Source organism: Silene latifolia, chromosome 7, assembly GCF_048544455.1.
Source record: "Silene latifolia isolate original U9 population chromosome 7, ASM4854445v1, whole genome shotgun sequence".
Lineage (NCBI taxonomy): Eukaryota > Viridiplantae > Streptophyta > Magnoliopsida > Caryophyllales > Caryophyllaceae > Silene > Silene latifolia.
This window is the reverse complement of record NC_133532.1, coordinates 110779444-110795645: the sequence shown is the minus strand read 5'-3', so window position 1 is coordinate 110795645 and position 16202 is coordinate 110779444. Positions and strand designations below refer to the sequence as shown.

At 36.6% G+C, this 16202-nt stretch overlaps 1 pseudogene; it reads right to left on the bottom strand.

The window, feature by feature from the left end:
* Positions 1-2164: 2164 nt before the first annotated feature.
* On the bottom strand, positions 2165-11258 carry LOC141590516 (putative methyltransferase At1g22800, mitochondrial; annotated as a pseudogene).
* Between the last annotated feature and the right edge of the window lie 4944 nt (positions 11259-16202).

Sequence of the window (16202 nt, the reverse complement as noted above, 5' to 3'; positions counted from 1 at the left end):
ATACCTTATAAAAAAATGGAGACAGGCGAGTTTGCAGGCGAGTTGGAATTAATTTGTAGTGATGAAAATGGCGTTTGTTAGGATGGAGTTAATTGGTAGTGATGAAAATGGAGTTATCAGCAATGTGAAGAAAGAAAAGGAAGACGAAATGACAGGAAATAGAGGGAAAAATACCCGCAAGTTGTTTTGAATTGTCTAGAAAATGAGGAGGGAAATGATCATGGACTGATGGACAAACAGTGTAGCATGCATGGGTTAGTGGGTAAGAGGAGAAAGGTAAATCAAAAATATTAGTTTAGTGGGGTTTGACTGCGAAATCTTGGCCATTGGTTTGATTGATCCAACCGCCCACATTAGGACTTATGGACTTAATATATCTAAGGGCCTTAGTTGATCTCTTCTCTCTATATATATATATATATAAGGGGGCGTTTGGTTCATGTAAGGGAAAAGAATCAACAAAGAGAAATGGAGGGAAAGGTATGAGAATTCCTCAAATTTACTTCATTGTTTGGTTATTTTATCAAAGGGAATAACAATAAACCAAACAACCACCCATTTTATTCTCCACTATAATCAAGACAGCCTCCGACAATCACTTTCAAGGACCTTCGGCGCCGATAACACCGCCACGTCACCTCGTTTCCACTGCCATATCACCGGCGCTTCCACCGCCTCACCATGTTGTACGTACATAATTCATGTATAATTTTGATTAATCAACAATACCCCAATTCAATACTTTACTTGTTGAATCTAATCTATCTCATTACTTTTTTCTTTTTCCAATGGCTTCCTGCCCACCATAATGATTGCATCTAAAGCAAAATAACCTACTTCAGATGTTTGGTCTATGGGACTATGGAAGTGTCAGCTACTATATGCAAATGGCCTTTCATAAATGACAAGTAATAATCAATGGTCTATGCGCAGTACAACGGATATGGCAGGGGATCGTCGGCGATGGTGGGTGGAGTGTCGCTAGTGACAGGTATCGGTGGTGGCGGATGTTAGAGGTGCGGGTGGGGACGGCGACGGCGAAGTAATGAGGGTGGTGATAGGGAGACTCTTGTGGTGATGACCGAAGTTTGAATGAAAGTGGTGGATGACGGAGGTGGATAATGGGTTAGAGGCGTAATGAAATCCATTTACTTGGGGGGTAAGGAGTTGGATAGATTTGAGGGTAAGGAAGAGAACTCCATTCTCTTTGTTTGTGTCAAACAAACACAAACAAAGAGAATCATTAGCTTTATTTCCCTTTCCCTTTCTTTTAGACCCCCGACCAAACAGCCCCTTAGGGCAATATCAATAGAGGTTTGTCAAAGGTTTGTAGAATGATGTGTCCATTATTTTAAAGATTTGTCTACAAACCCCGAGTGTTGAAGTTCATGGATGATAGGGTTACAATATAGTATACAAGTTTGTGGAGAGAGAATGTGAGAGAATAAATAGTATAGTAGGCCATATTATGAACCTTAAAAAGGTTTATTTATTGTTGGTATAAGGTTTGTAAGTAAATGAGTTAAATATTATCTTATGTGGCATGAGAACAAACCTATTGAAGGTTCATCTATTGCTAATGCCCTTAATACAATTTGAGTTTTGATGGAAAAAAAATAAAATCTAACTTACTCCCTCCTACTCTCCTAGTCTAATTGTTGGTTCTTCTTTCCTTTTCGATGCTAGTCGGGTGTTAATTCCCTTTCCTTGTTGGTAAATTTTGTCTGGTCCAAATTCAATTATATATGGGGTAGGGTATTTTATGTGATCCAAATTCATTTCCTTAATTTTGGTGACCAAAAAAAAAGAACCAACAATTAGACTAGGAGGGAGTATAAACTTTAATAAGCTCAAGTTAAAACAACATGCTCAAAAACGAATAAAGTTTGAGATAATAAACTCAAGAAAAAAATACATATATACTCAAAAAAAATGGAGGTAATACATCCGATATATGTTTATTTTTCTCCAAATGTATGCACAAAAACCAATATGATATTTCTCATTGCCCATAAATAATGCTTGGATGGAGGGATTCCAAAGGGAAATGAAAGGGAAGAGCGCAGTTTGCTTTATTTGGTTAGAGAAATGAGATTAGAGGAATTTGGAGGGGAGGGGAGGGTAGGAAAGGATTAAAATCTCCGTTTCCTCGAGGCAAAATCTCTGCAACGAAAGAATGACTTAATGGGGAAATTCTCATGATCCTCCTTTCCAGTTCCCTCCACCCCCTCCGCTTTCCTTCACTCCTGTTCTATATCCACACACACCCTTAATTGTTGCAACATATATCAAGAAAATTATAAGGCTAGTAATGCCGACTGATATAACACGCCTAATTTTCACTTCCAAACTGCTTTTGGAGGTCTTGAAAGGATACAGTGGCAGACCCTCGCCTTTTGCTGAGACTGATGTTCTTTCCACCCCGTCATAAAAATCACCTGCCCATAACAACAGAGCATTAACCCAAACATGATATGGGGTCGACTAACATGAATCATCATTCGAATCCATTTAGTCTTGAATACAGCATAAATAAAGATTAAATTAATAGGGCCAAGTAGACCAGCAATGGATTGACGACCGATTAAATCCTAACTTTGAGCAATGTGGACTGCCAAGATCAATTGTAGCCTTTTACATTCCAAAGTGATATCAATGAGGAGGGTACTGGGTAGAAGCAAATACTACATTGTACCCGTCCTCGTCAAAGTGGGTATGAGTGCAACATGTTTGGGGATGAGACACACCACTTCAATAGATGGTAGCAACTAGCAAGTAAGTAAAGCAGTATGGTTGTAGATTTTCTCCCGTTTGGAGCAGAAGAGGAGGTGGGAAATTTACATGCAGTGGGCACTGGCGTAGCCGAGCCAGTATGGGTAGAGGTTTTGCTAGGTGGGTGCTGCAGGAAGCCTATATTCACCCCCACCCTGTACCAATCACATCCCTAAATCAAGCTAAGGTAATATCATCTGATTCACCTGTAACTGAACTCGAGAAGCATGATACTGTCTCAGAGTTATTAGACTACAAAGCTCATCACATTGTAGTCTGCTAGTTCAATAGGGGACCGAGTTGTAGCAATAACGACACATGGGAGTCAAGTCCTAGGAAATAGTTGATGAAATAGTTCAACTAGTAGCATATTAAAATTCACGTTGTAGGACCTCAAGTTCTAAATGGTTCACACATAGCCCCTTGTCTGGTGAGGGATAGAGGGAGATTCAGGGGAGAAAAGGGGAAGAGATAAAAGTCCCTTGTTTAGATAGTAAGCTCCGTTGTTGAAGAGGAAGGAAATAAAATGATCAATTTTCACTTGTACATGCCAAATTATTTTGCTTCCAACATAAAAGAAGATACGGATGGTAAACATCATATTTCTACACAATTTAATTCCGAGCAATGAGAGTAAACTGTTACCTGGAAAGTCGCGGGAACTGTGCCATCTTCAGCTCCAAACATTGACTGATAAACAGCAGCCGTCGCCAAAGCTGTCTCTTTATTTAATATCTGACGTAGTTAAGACATTGTCAATACCTCATTACACATGCACAAACAATAAGAAAGACAAAATTAACAGTATCTTACGTTATTCCTCTGCAAGAGAGCATTTGTTTCACCCATTGCACGAAGATGTTCAATCAACTGCAAAGCTGGCAGATGAAAACTAATGTCAAAGAAATCATGGAAATAAAGTAACCGCAAACACAAAAACTCAGTCATCATACTCCCTGTCCCTGTCCCTGTCCCTGTCCCTGTCCCTCTCCCTCTCCCTCTCCCTCTCCCTCTCCCTTTCCTTTTCCCTCTCCCTCACCATGGAAATAAAGTTAAACCGCAAAACAAAAAAACTCAGTCATCATAACTCTCCCTCTCCCTCTCCCAAAAAAGAAGATAGAAGAAGCAGGAGAATAACGTATTCAGGTACAACATAGCACTTGCCATTTTCATACTTAACAGTATATTCATCTACATCAACGCCTGGAAGAGTGAAGCCTGTCCTTGTCAAAAGGTTCCCTGCATCTCTTACCTATATATCCAATAGACACTTAAACTTTAAGATATTAAATTAGAGTAAAAGAACACTAATGAAAGGTAGTAACTAGTGAAAAGGAAATGGAAAAGATCACAAGGGCAGAAGGTCAATGAAGAATAAAAAAAATCAAAATTCTGAAGGGTCAATGACAACAAAATCGGAATCTCAAATAGTGGTGAGTGGTGAGTGGTGAGCGCGACTGGCGAGGTGTTGACATGCAGAGGCAGCTCAATGTTAAATGTCCTTATGACACATTCTGTAATTGAATTCATAATAACTAAATAAAACTAAAATATAAATCACGCTGTTAAAGGCATCAAACAAATGCCTTAACAGGTACTATTGAAGGGCACATTTGGGGGTAATAGTGACCCTTCATTGTATCACAGTTGAAAGGATACATGCAATTTAACCGTTATCGGTGCCAATAGTGTCACTGCGGGATTTTGATGCCCAGTTGAAAATACAGAGATATTTAAGTAACAAGAAACAGCAACAAAATAAAACCTAATATAACGCAAAAAAAACAGGAAAGACTACCATATTTCATGCAAGGAATGTCTCCAAACCTATTGACGGGAAGGGAGAGAATCAACATTAGGCAGCAACATTAGAAACATCAGACACAATAGGAATTTGGTAAATCTTCAGAGTTGCCGCGTTCCACAATTCCACAATCAAGGTCTCTCTCTCTCACTCTAAAGGGGATAGTGCATGGTTTGGAGATCCTCGGATTTTCTTACACTCTTTGAACAAATTTTACTCAAACACTGTGAACATGTGTTACCCTCTTAGCCAGTTTTGTTAGAAAATCCAAATTTTTGAAGAAGTTGAAGAATTCCAAGAGGATGACCTCTTTCAAGAGGGGCTCCAAAGTGAACTCTTGATAAAATGCAGGATTGGCAAACAAATAGGTGCATTTTTTTCCAGTTTGCAGATGTGAAAGATGTGAAAGTTATTTACAGGGACTGACTATATACACGCGTACTATCATTGTCCTAGGGAGAATATTTTTTGAATAAGCTGCTAACATAGTCGGAACACTCTCTTCCTATTCTTCATCATCTGCTTTCAGACATTCAGCTAGTTTGCTATGTTAGTTTCACAAGGAAAAAGGTAGTCGCTATGTGTTCCTTTTGTCTGACAATATTTACAAGCTACTACATTTAGATGTACTAGATGTCCATACGACACAGATTTAACAAATGGGCAAGTAGTCTAAAAATAAGTGGATGAGCGGTGGAGCCCACAAAATTCAAAGGGTATAATTTTAGGGTTACCGGATTCGCAATTCGTTCAATTCGCTTTCTTAATTCTAATTCGTGATTCGCTCAATTTAGCGAATTCAATTCGCTGGCGAATTACATTATTTTAAAATTCGGTAATTCGTCGAATCCAATTCGCAAAAGGATTATCCTTTTATATTAACAAAGCTAAAAAAAATAATCTTCCTGTCAGAAATCAAAATCAAATTAAAGCTAAATCTACAAATCTACAATAGTGAATCAAATTATTGTGCTTGGCTTCAAAGTTCAAACTTCAAAATAACCAAGTATCTTGTCTATACTTCAATTTTTCCTCATTTTTTTTGGTTTTTAGCATAATCATATAATTCGCTCATCTCAGCGAATAATTCGCGAATTGGGGCGAATTAAGAAGAAAATGAATTGCGAATTAATTCGTTCGAATTAATTCGCAATTCGGAGGGGGGCGAGCGAATTAGGTAACCCACTATATTTGTCGTTGTAAGCCAAAATCTATCCCAATATGGAAATATGGTAAGTTGCTTTGAATGACATGGAAAAGTCAACAGGACTATGTAGTAAATCCAAGTGAATGAAGAGAGTTGTTAATTTGACTCTCTTAGAGAATGAGGGGAGGATGGCATTACAAAGATGGATTTGCTTGTCGTTTCATTGGTTTCGTTCATAGATGGACAAGGAGCGTATTTGTAGGAACTACAATACTAATAATAATGCTTTGCATGAGTTATTTTTATACTATATACCAAGTTTCCTTTGGTGCGATATTTTGACTGTCCTGGAGTTAGCTTGTCACTTTATTATAGTTTCAGCGACAGTCCTCTACCTTCAATCCCCGCACCAAGTTATCATATTTTCAAGATCCCAATATCAATGAATTTAGCTCGTGATATCAAAACCAACTGACAACTCTTAGTATAGCTAGCTGGAGAAAGAGCAAAAAAAGTACCTGTGCCAGGGGAGACAAACGTGGGCTAATTCCACCTTCACGTTCCATTTGAGCTACAGTACATGCTATCCTCAATTCTCTAGCCACAAGAAAAGATAATAAGACGAGAAATCCTCAAGAGTCTCAGACCTCAGCTACCAAAAACAATAAAATACTTCTAGCAAAGCAACAAGTGGTATTAAAAGGGTTAGAATACAAACTTCAACGATTCGCCACCAAGAATAGCAGCTAAAAATAGGCCATCAGGCTTCAATGCCAATCTGCACTGCCGTGGACAAACGTCTACAATGGTCAGAATGAAGAAAAAACGGATACCCATTTCATTTAGCTTCTTCTCTGACCTCATTAATCTCTAGTCAAGGGGAAAAATGCGGGAAAAGAAAACAGTTAGATGAATGTTTTAAACACTGTGAAATTACTAATTTGTGGAGAGAATGGTCACATGAGTATATTATGCAAATAAGCACATACCTGTATCATAGCACCCGGAAGATCATTTGTCCAATGCAATCCTAAGCAGCTGACAACCAGGTCCACTGAACTAAAGCGTCAAAGATAGCAAGTAATAATAAGTAAAGCGAAGTTTCAAAATTCTTCCTTACGATTAAGAAAAACCAAAAGTTGTAGTACATGATATACAAAACATATGGAAGACTTAGACCATGCTTAATACAATTATCCAAGTATGTGAACCAAAACTAGCTAGCTGAGAAACTAGCTAGCTGAGACACTGGGTGACGAAAGGAACATGCGAAAGACAAAGGGAATATAGAGAAGGATCACTACGCATCATTATTCGCACCTTTCTTTCACAGGCAGAAACTCTTCATCACCAATGACAAAGGATGTTTCAATATCTTGGTTGGGCATATCTTTCTCAACATCTTTACATAACTTCACCATATCAGATGACATATCCATCATAATAAGCTTTTCGATTCCACCTGCAGCGAGGATGGAATTCATCAATGATAATGAGCATTTAATTCAAGCCCCATAATCAATTCAAAACCATGAAAGTGCCTATATTATATAAGAATACTTTTAGAAGGTATCAACAAAGAAAATTTGTAGTTACACCATGCATACTGCCTTATCTATTAAGAATCTTCACTCATGATTTAGTTTCAAATAAACCAAAGGAAAAATTACAAATAACCACCACGTATTTGTGTATTTTTACAAATTATCACCATGTATTTGCATTTTTACAAATAACCCTCAAGCTTAACCGTATATTCCCCCATCACCATCGTATTTTACCAAGAGCATCATTTTTCTTATTTCCCAACTTATTAAGTGACGATTTACGCGAAATTCCCAAGTTACCCTCAATTACTTATACCAACACTATTACCATTTTACGCAAATAACATGAGCAACTTCCTTCTCGAATTTCCTAAATTTCCCAAATTATTCCAAAACCCTAAATCTCCAAATCCTTTAATTCCCAGATCAATCGATCAATCTCCTTCAATCCCAAAACCCCTTACTTCCCCAAATCTTCAAAATAATCGAATTGGACAAATTTGATTCATAATCATCTTCATCCATAGAAAAATGGTATTGTTGAACAACATAGTTAGCTATGTAAAACCAATAAAGGTGGCCCACAATAAGTCAATGAAATGTCATAGCCACAAGAATTAAACTCCAATGGAATTTCCTCATTTGCAACATTATTACATTAATGCCTCTTCGTAAATAGCCCACTTTGACAATAGTGGGTAGACCAAGATGAACACACTTGAACTTTAAATTCATTCATTTGTAAAAACGATTCGGGGGAAGTAAGATAGAGATTGAGAGAAATTGATCGATTAATTAGGGATTTAAGATCTAGGAATTAATTGGGGGATTTAAGGAAATCGAGAAGAAGTTGCTCATGTTATTTGGGTAAAATGGCAATAGTGTTGGTATAGGTAAATGAGGGTAATTTGGGAATTTTGCGTAAATCGTTACTTAACAAGTCGGGAAATAAGGAAAATGTTGCTTGGGACAAAAATATGGTGGTGATTGGGGAATATACGGTGAAAGTTGGGGGTTATTTGTAAAAATGCAAATACTTTGTATTGTGGTAATTTGTAAAAATATGCAAATATATGGTGGTTATTTGTAATTTTTCCTAAACCAAAAGATAATCTCGACAACAATTCTATAGATTAATGAATTGTAAGAACACTTTTAATAGGTAACAATGAAAAATAGCTGATGCTAGATAATGCTGATTGCCTTATTTATCATAATCTTCACCTATGATTTAGTTTCAAACTAATTAATAAATAATCTTGAGGACAATTCTAGAGATTGGTGAATCTATGGCAATAGTAATAAAACACCACTACTATCCATGAGCCCTTACAAGCAAAGTCATTAAAACAGGCTGTAATCAACCCCGCTCAAGTTAAACTTGACCAAAACAAAGAACTAAAATCCATCTTTACATTCAACCATAAAGAGATTATTAACAAAAAGAAGTCTTTCTTACACTTCATAGAGGGAGTATAATATAAAGATGAAGTCCCCGAGCATAGCTAGGGAGACAATTCTATTTATCGTATGTCTTATAGATCTCACCCTACTCTGAGAATGTATTACTCCTCTCAAGCATGAAAAACAACAGTATCCCTGCTCACCGTCTCCACAAGGAAATATAAGATGTCCAATTTACATGAAGTTGGACAAATAATTCGAAGAGTTGCGTTAAATCACGCCAAAAGTGTTAAGATTCGGTTCTTTGTTTCTATGTCAAAATGTGGCGGACATGAAGAGTAATATAATCTCATATCTACTAAGAGAATAAGAATTCTCAAAATGTTTTCCTTCCAAAATGCTCTAACTTAAACATGGAAACAAATTACATTTGCTTTCATTAAACTAATCTTTCATTTAAAAAATAATAATCTTTCATCATTAAAATATAAAACTATTAACTATACATGACCATAAACTGTTATTATTGACTTCGTGATGGAAAAACGATTTAATAAAATTATTTAAAATGAGGCAATTAAATTATTTTCATTAAATATACAAATTTCACGGAATTACTCAATTCTCTTGATTAATTTTGAGATTTTTTTTTTTAAAAATCAAAATACTACAATTCAATGAGATGAAATAGGAAAATTAATGAGATATTAATATAAAATCTATAAGTAATACAATAAAAACGTAAAAAGTCTATATATATCGCGCATTTATTACGTCGGATGCCGGGATCTAGACTAGTTCCTTACAACTACTTATGCAGTTGAGGCTCTACAAACATAAAATCCATGAAAGCATTTATCGATTGCCATAAGGACCATTCGTTTCCACAAATGTCGCCAAACAAAGAAAAGGAAGGTTTAGGTGGAAATGTTGACAAGAAGATTGAAGCACCGTCCGGCCTTACCCCCAAAATGAAATTGTATTTAATGACTAATGCTTCACAATTAAAAAAAAAACAGCTCCTACATTATAACTTCCAACTTAAGTTATTTGTTTTTGAAAAGAAGCAAAAATTTCCCACTTGAAAGAAACGTGACACGATAATACAAAATTTACTTACCCTGTCCACGAAGTAAATGCCTTATCGCCTTTAGAGACCCTCCAAGACACAGAGCTGTGGGAAAGTCCTTTTTGCAATCCTACCGATAACATCAAGAACTATCAAATCATATATAATGATAACTTCACAGGGACAAAATTAGGTGTTGTATCATCCTCTTTTTACAAAAGGAAAATAATGTACAAATAAAAGAGGAAAAATTGTAGATTGAAGATAAGATAAATTTGTAGCACTCCTAAGTGAAAACTGTTCCAACTTTGTTATCAAAATGTGACGGCAATATCCCTAAAAGCCACCTTTTTGCCAGTCTAGAGGCTAAGTAAATGATTCACCTAAAGGCTAAAGTAGTTGGTAGTATGAGGCAATTTGAAGAAGACACAATCACACAATAGTCACGAGATAGCAAAGCTTATAACATCGTGGAAGAGGCGTACCAATTGGAAACCTTGTTCAAGAGTCACATAACTCCAATTTTCATCACATAATCTACATATAGATTTAGAAAAACCTAAGAAACTCACCTCAAGTCGATCCAAAAGATTTTCAGCGACAGAGTTAACAAAGGAATCATTTGAACGAGTCAACCAAGAAGCTCGATCACGCTGTGCAATAATAGTTAATTTCATAATCAAAGACCCGATTGTTGAAAGAACATCACATTGTAGTACTTCATTACATATAATCCATCAAGAACCAATTAGTGCATACTAAAAAATACAGTATTTCCCAACATCAGAGTTCCTTCAACTATTACACAACCAATATATAATCACCATAACCATGCCAAGTTGCTCAAACCACTTTGATACGACGACGACAAAGAAGTCTTTCCTAGAACAATTAGGGTCTCCGTTCCGGTCATTTGCTCACCTATTCCATTTTAAGGTGTCTCGGTCAATAATTTTCCTTTCTATTTTAGGAATGCCTTTAAACTCAATTTAGTTCACTTGTCATCTAATAATTGCCCCTCTTTCAGTGGTCTTTGTGACCCAGAACCAAAGGTAAACCAATTGACCGCGACAAAGGGATTATTTGACAAGTCTAAGATTAGGGATCGGATAGTGATGGAAATGGGTAGGAATTTGAGATACTCAAATTTTAAACGGGTTGGAATTAGAATTGAGACCATTTTTAATTCAAATTCTAAAATTTATCAACCTCTTGAAATGTCTCAATCACGGGATTCAATTCAAATTCTAATTTCCCAAACATGCCATTATACTAAAGCAATCATTTGTTACGGTTAGGAGATGAAATTACATAAAATGTTGAAAAAATGGGTTGATCAGAAGTTAATCGTCTAACAAAGAATATTAAGAGTAATTTAATTGATTTCACTAATAAAATAAGAAATTTATAAAGCAGTATAAGTTGTTCAATAAAGAATTGATGGACCTGTGCGCGTTTAAGATCACGATCAAAAATCTTGATTTTGGAATTACCAACAAAGACATCAGAGTCGCATTATGTGTGCAATATGAGCGAGCAAAGTGAATCTAATCCAAGTTGATAATGAGGCGATGACGAAACGCATAGAATAACATGATTGTTGGTTGCGAAAACCCTAATTAATCAAAAACAAGTTGAAATTAAGAATCTAAACTAGTCTCAAATTTGAATTAGAAATGGATACTGGGAATTACGAAATTAAAAATCTAAACTTGCGGCAAATCTAGAGTGATGGAGCCGATGGGACGTGGCGGACTGATGGAACCGGAGGGTAGCCGTTGTAGCACTGGTGTTGGGGGTTTGGGATTACGAAATTAATAGACTACCTATCATAATAACATAAGGTAACTATCCTACTCCCTTCCCATATGACACCCTAGTGACTAGCTAGCTACTAGAACAATAGGTAACATTTTTTAAATATTATATTTTTTTATTTTCTTATTTTCTCACCTACCTGGCTACCTATCATAATACACTCTTAAACTCCTTACTCTATCAATCTTCATCGTCTATTTTTCAATTTAACTAACCTTTAACTCCTCCATCATTATTTCATCAATCACCAAACACCCCACCACCAACATCACCGCACCATTTTGGCATCAACACGACACCGTCTTCAAACCACCGTCAATCCACATCACTACTCTCTCACCATGCACCATACCACATTTGCACAAAATCCAGCCACTCTCTTCGGCCTTTGATGTCCCGCCTCTGTGAACATTTGAATAACAACAGAGTGACCAACATCACACCTTTTTAATCTCATTGACTCAGGACCTCTTGTAAGTTGTAATACATACAAGTTGGAGTTGTAGGATAAACATTAGACACAAGTTTACAAACGACTTTCGCCAAGTCGCCAAGGTTAACTGCTGCCAATCCCCCAACGATCCACCCACAACCCTAAATTAATATTTTCCCCCAAATTGATTTGGGAATCTAGGTTTTTTTTTTACGAGAGGCGACTCACGAGGGATGAGGGACAATAGATGACAACAATGGTTAATTGCGGGGATGATGTAAGACGGTGGCACTTGATTTTAACCTGATGCTACCGATTAAAAAAACATAGTGCAATATTAGAACATGGGGTGATAGTAGGAATTATTGTGAATTAAAATGAAGTTCGGATTACTTTAAGAATGCTACCCATAGGTTGTATTATTGTTGTTAATTAATCCTAGTTTTTTTTGGAGGGAGTAATTAGTGGGTTGGATTGAGTTACGGGAAATATTAGTGGGTTGGATTGGGTTAGGGTAAGTTTTGATGGAAAATTAGAGTGGGCCAAGAGTGAAACTTTGTGTAAATACCGAGTTTTTATAGGATAAAATGGGGATATAATTTGCCAAATAAGGAAAGTGGTAGTGTGGAGTTGAAGGGATGAAAATGGTATAGTGTTAGTATGTGAAGTTGAATGGAGGGAGTATAATTTATGTGCTATCCAAACTAGTTTCACATAAGGAGACAAGTCTTACCCAAGAATTTGATTTCTTTATCCTGCTAAACACAATTAGGGGGCGCTTGGTTAGAGAAAAGGAAAGGAAAAGGAAATTAGAAAGGGTAAGAGGGGGAAAGGTAAGGGATTATCTAAAACATAACTAGTTGTTTGGTTACATCAAGAAAATGAAGTGTGGTGGGTTGTGGTTTGTTTTGGTGTGCGGGTGGTGGTTTCGGTGGGGTGGTTGTGGTGACGGTGGCGTCGTGGTGGCGGCGGGGTGGTGATGGTGGTGCTGGCGTCATGGTGGTTGTGGCAGTGGTGTTGTGTTGGTGGTTTATGTGGGGTGGCTGAGGTGGTGATTTGGTGGTGGCGGTGGCGTCTTGATGGTGACGGGTGTGGTGGGAGTCCCCAGTGTAGTGGTAAATAAATAATGTGGTTAAAGTATGAAGGGAAACAAGGGTAATGAAATCTCATACCTGGGATGAGGAGTTAGAAGTTAGATGAATTAAGGGGTAAAGAAGGGAATTTCAATCCTCTTTATTTGTGTCACTAACAAGAGAAAATCAATAACTTTATTTCCAGTTACCTTGCTTTCATTTCTTTTTTTATTCCCCATTTCCCCCAAACCCCCAACAGTCGTGCTACAACAGCTACCCTCCGGTTCCATCAGTCCGCCACGTCCCATCGGCTCCATCACTCTAGATTTGCCGCAAGTTTAGATTTTTAATTTCGTAATTCCCAGTATCCATTTCTAATTCAAATTTGAGACTAGTTTAGATTCTTAATTTCAACTTGTTTTTGATTAATTAGGGTTTTCGCAACCAACAATCATGTTATTCTATGCGTTTCGTCGTACTGCCTCATTATCAACTTGGATTAGATTAGATTCACTGCTCGCTCATATTGCACACATAATGGTGCTGTTGTTGGTAATTCCAAACTCAAGATTTTTGATCGTGATCTTAAACGCGCACAGGTCCATCAATTCTTTATTGAACAACTTATACTGCTTTATAAATTTCTTATTTTATTAGTGAAATCAATTAAATTACTCTTAATATTCTTTGTTGGACGATTAACTTCTGATCAACTCATTTTTTCAACATTTTATATAATTTCATCTCCTAACCGTAACAAATGATTGCTTTAGTATAATGGCATGTTTGGGAAATTAGAATTTGAATTGAATCCCGTGATTGAGACATTTAGGTTGGGAAATTTTAGAATTTGGAATTGGAAATAGTCTCAATTCTAATTCCAACCCGTTTAAAATTTGAGTCTCTCAAATTCCTACCCCAAGAGTATTTATTAAGTTCCATCACTATCCGATCTCTAATCTTAGACTTGTCAAATAATCCCTCTGTCGCGGTCAATTGGTTTACCTTTGGTTCTGGGTCACAAAGACCACTGAAAGAGGGGGCAATTATTAGATGACAAGTGGACTAAATTGAGTTTAAAGACATTCTTAAAATAGAAAGAAAAATGATTGACCGAGACACCTTAAAATGGAATAGGTGAATAAATGACCGGGACGGAAGGAGTAGTTCATTTTTATTTAGGATTTTAACTAAAAAAATTTGACTAACATTATTTCATTCCAACCCGTTTAAAATTTGAGTCTCTCAAATTCCTACCCCAGAGTATTTACTAAGTTCCATCACTATCTGATCTCTAATCTTAGACTTGTCAAATAATCCCTCTGTCGCGGTCAATTGGTTTACCTTTGATTCTGGGTCACAAAGACCACTGAAAGAGGGGGCAATTATTAGATGACAAGTGGACTAAATTGAGTTTAAAGGCATTCTTAAAATAGAAAGGAAAATGATTGACCGAGACACCTTAAAATAGAATAGGTGAATAAATGACCGGGACGGAAGGAGTAGTTCATTTTTATTTAGGATTTTAACTAAAAAAATTTGACTAACATTATTTTATATTTTATTTTAATATTGATGCTCACTATTTTTATTCTCTCAAAAAAATACATATTTCACCCGAACCAGACCCGACATGCCCAATTCCAATTCCATGGCCTAACATCATTGACGAGATTGAAATCTGGAACTGAATTCCGCGCGATCTTCGTACAAGTTTATGAGATTGGATCTGGAATTGCATGTAAAAAATTAAATTTCCGCATTTAACATCATTCCACGTTTCCAAACACCACATAGGGTTTGATGGTTCGTTTGGATTGAGGGTAATTGTTAGGGGTTAATGAACTTCAAAACAAAGAACACAAATATTAGGAATGGTGAAGGGAGGTTGTAGGGGTGGTGGGGAAATTACTACCCTGATACGAGGACAATGTATTAGCGCCATGGTGAGATCCATAGCTATTAACCCTTTAGTGAGCTAGTTATTAGGCTATCTTCCTCTACTTCCACCCACTACTACTTCCTCCTTTCGTATCCTTAATACAAGCAAGCTTTTTAAGGAAGTCATTTGGTTTTTCGTGTTTTTGTTTTTTGTTTTCTTTTGTATTTACGTGTGAGTAACGAGTCATGTTGTCAGACCCTAATTGTTCTAGGAAAGACTTCTTTGTCGTCGTCGTATCAAAGTGTTTTGAGCAACCTGGCATGGTTATGGTGATTATATATTGGTTGTGTATGGAACTCTGATGTAGAGATATACTGTATTTTTTTGTATGCACTAATTGGTTCTTGATGGATTATATGTAATGAAGTACTACATTGTGATGTTCTTTCAACAATCAGGTCTTTGATTATGAAATTATTTATTATTGCACACGACGTGTCAAAAAAGAACAAAAGGAGAATCAAACTTACCTGAATAAGATATATCACGTAATTAGCTGAAATATACCAAGCGTCCAAGCTGTGAGCCTCTACATACCAGAAAAAACCCAAACCTAAACCTGCTCATCAACAAAAATCAACCAAATCAGTAAATTAACCAAACCAAACTGATTTCCAACAATGATCTTAAGTTAGGGGAGAAATAACAGAAGACGACTCTTGACAGTTGCGGATGGCCTGTTATCAAAAACTTCAATATCGAACTACAAACTGAAATTTGGACAACTGAAATTCATAGGACATAAAATGATCATTTCAAGTTTGTGTAATTCATTAGATAACAATAAGTCTCCCTTAAGGTTGAGACGGATACCATCCAACCCGTCTTAAGGTTAAGACGAATAGTGCCGTCTTGATGTTAAGACGGATACCATCCACCCGTCTTAACCTGGATACCGTCCGTCTTAAATGAGAATTTGTGCTAAACTAACGTTCTTTGGCCCAACATCCGATGCTCTCTATACTATTTGTTCAAAGTCAACATACCCTTTCTAGATTCCTAATTCAATTCTTACTCCTGTAGATCTCAAATTAACAAAAAGTTAGCTGGTAATTCATACCACACAGAAAGTTTATGTAATTCAAGTCCTTGTTTGGTTTTAATATAACTTTGCAATATTCTGAACTGTTTTTCAAATATTATTTTGATTGACTATTATTGATATTTGACAGGCTTCTGAGACTTGTCCCATG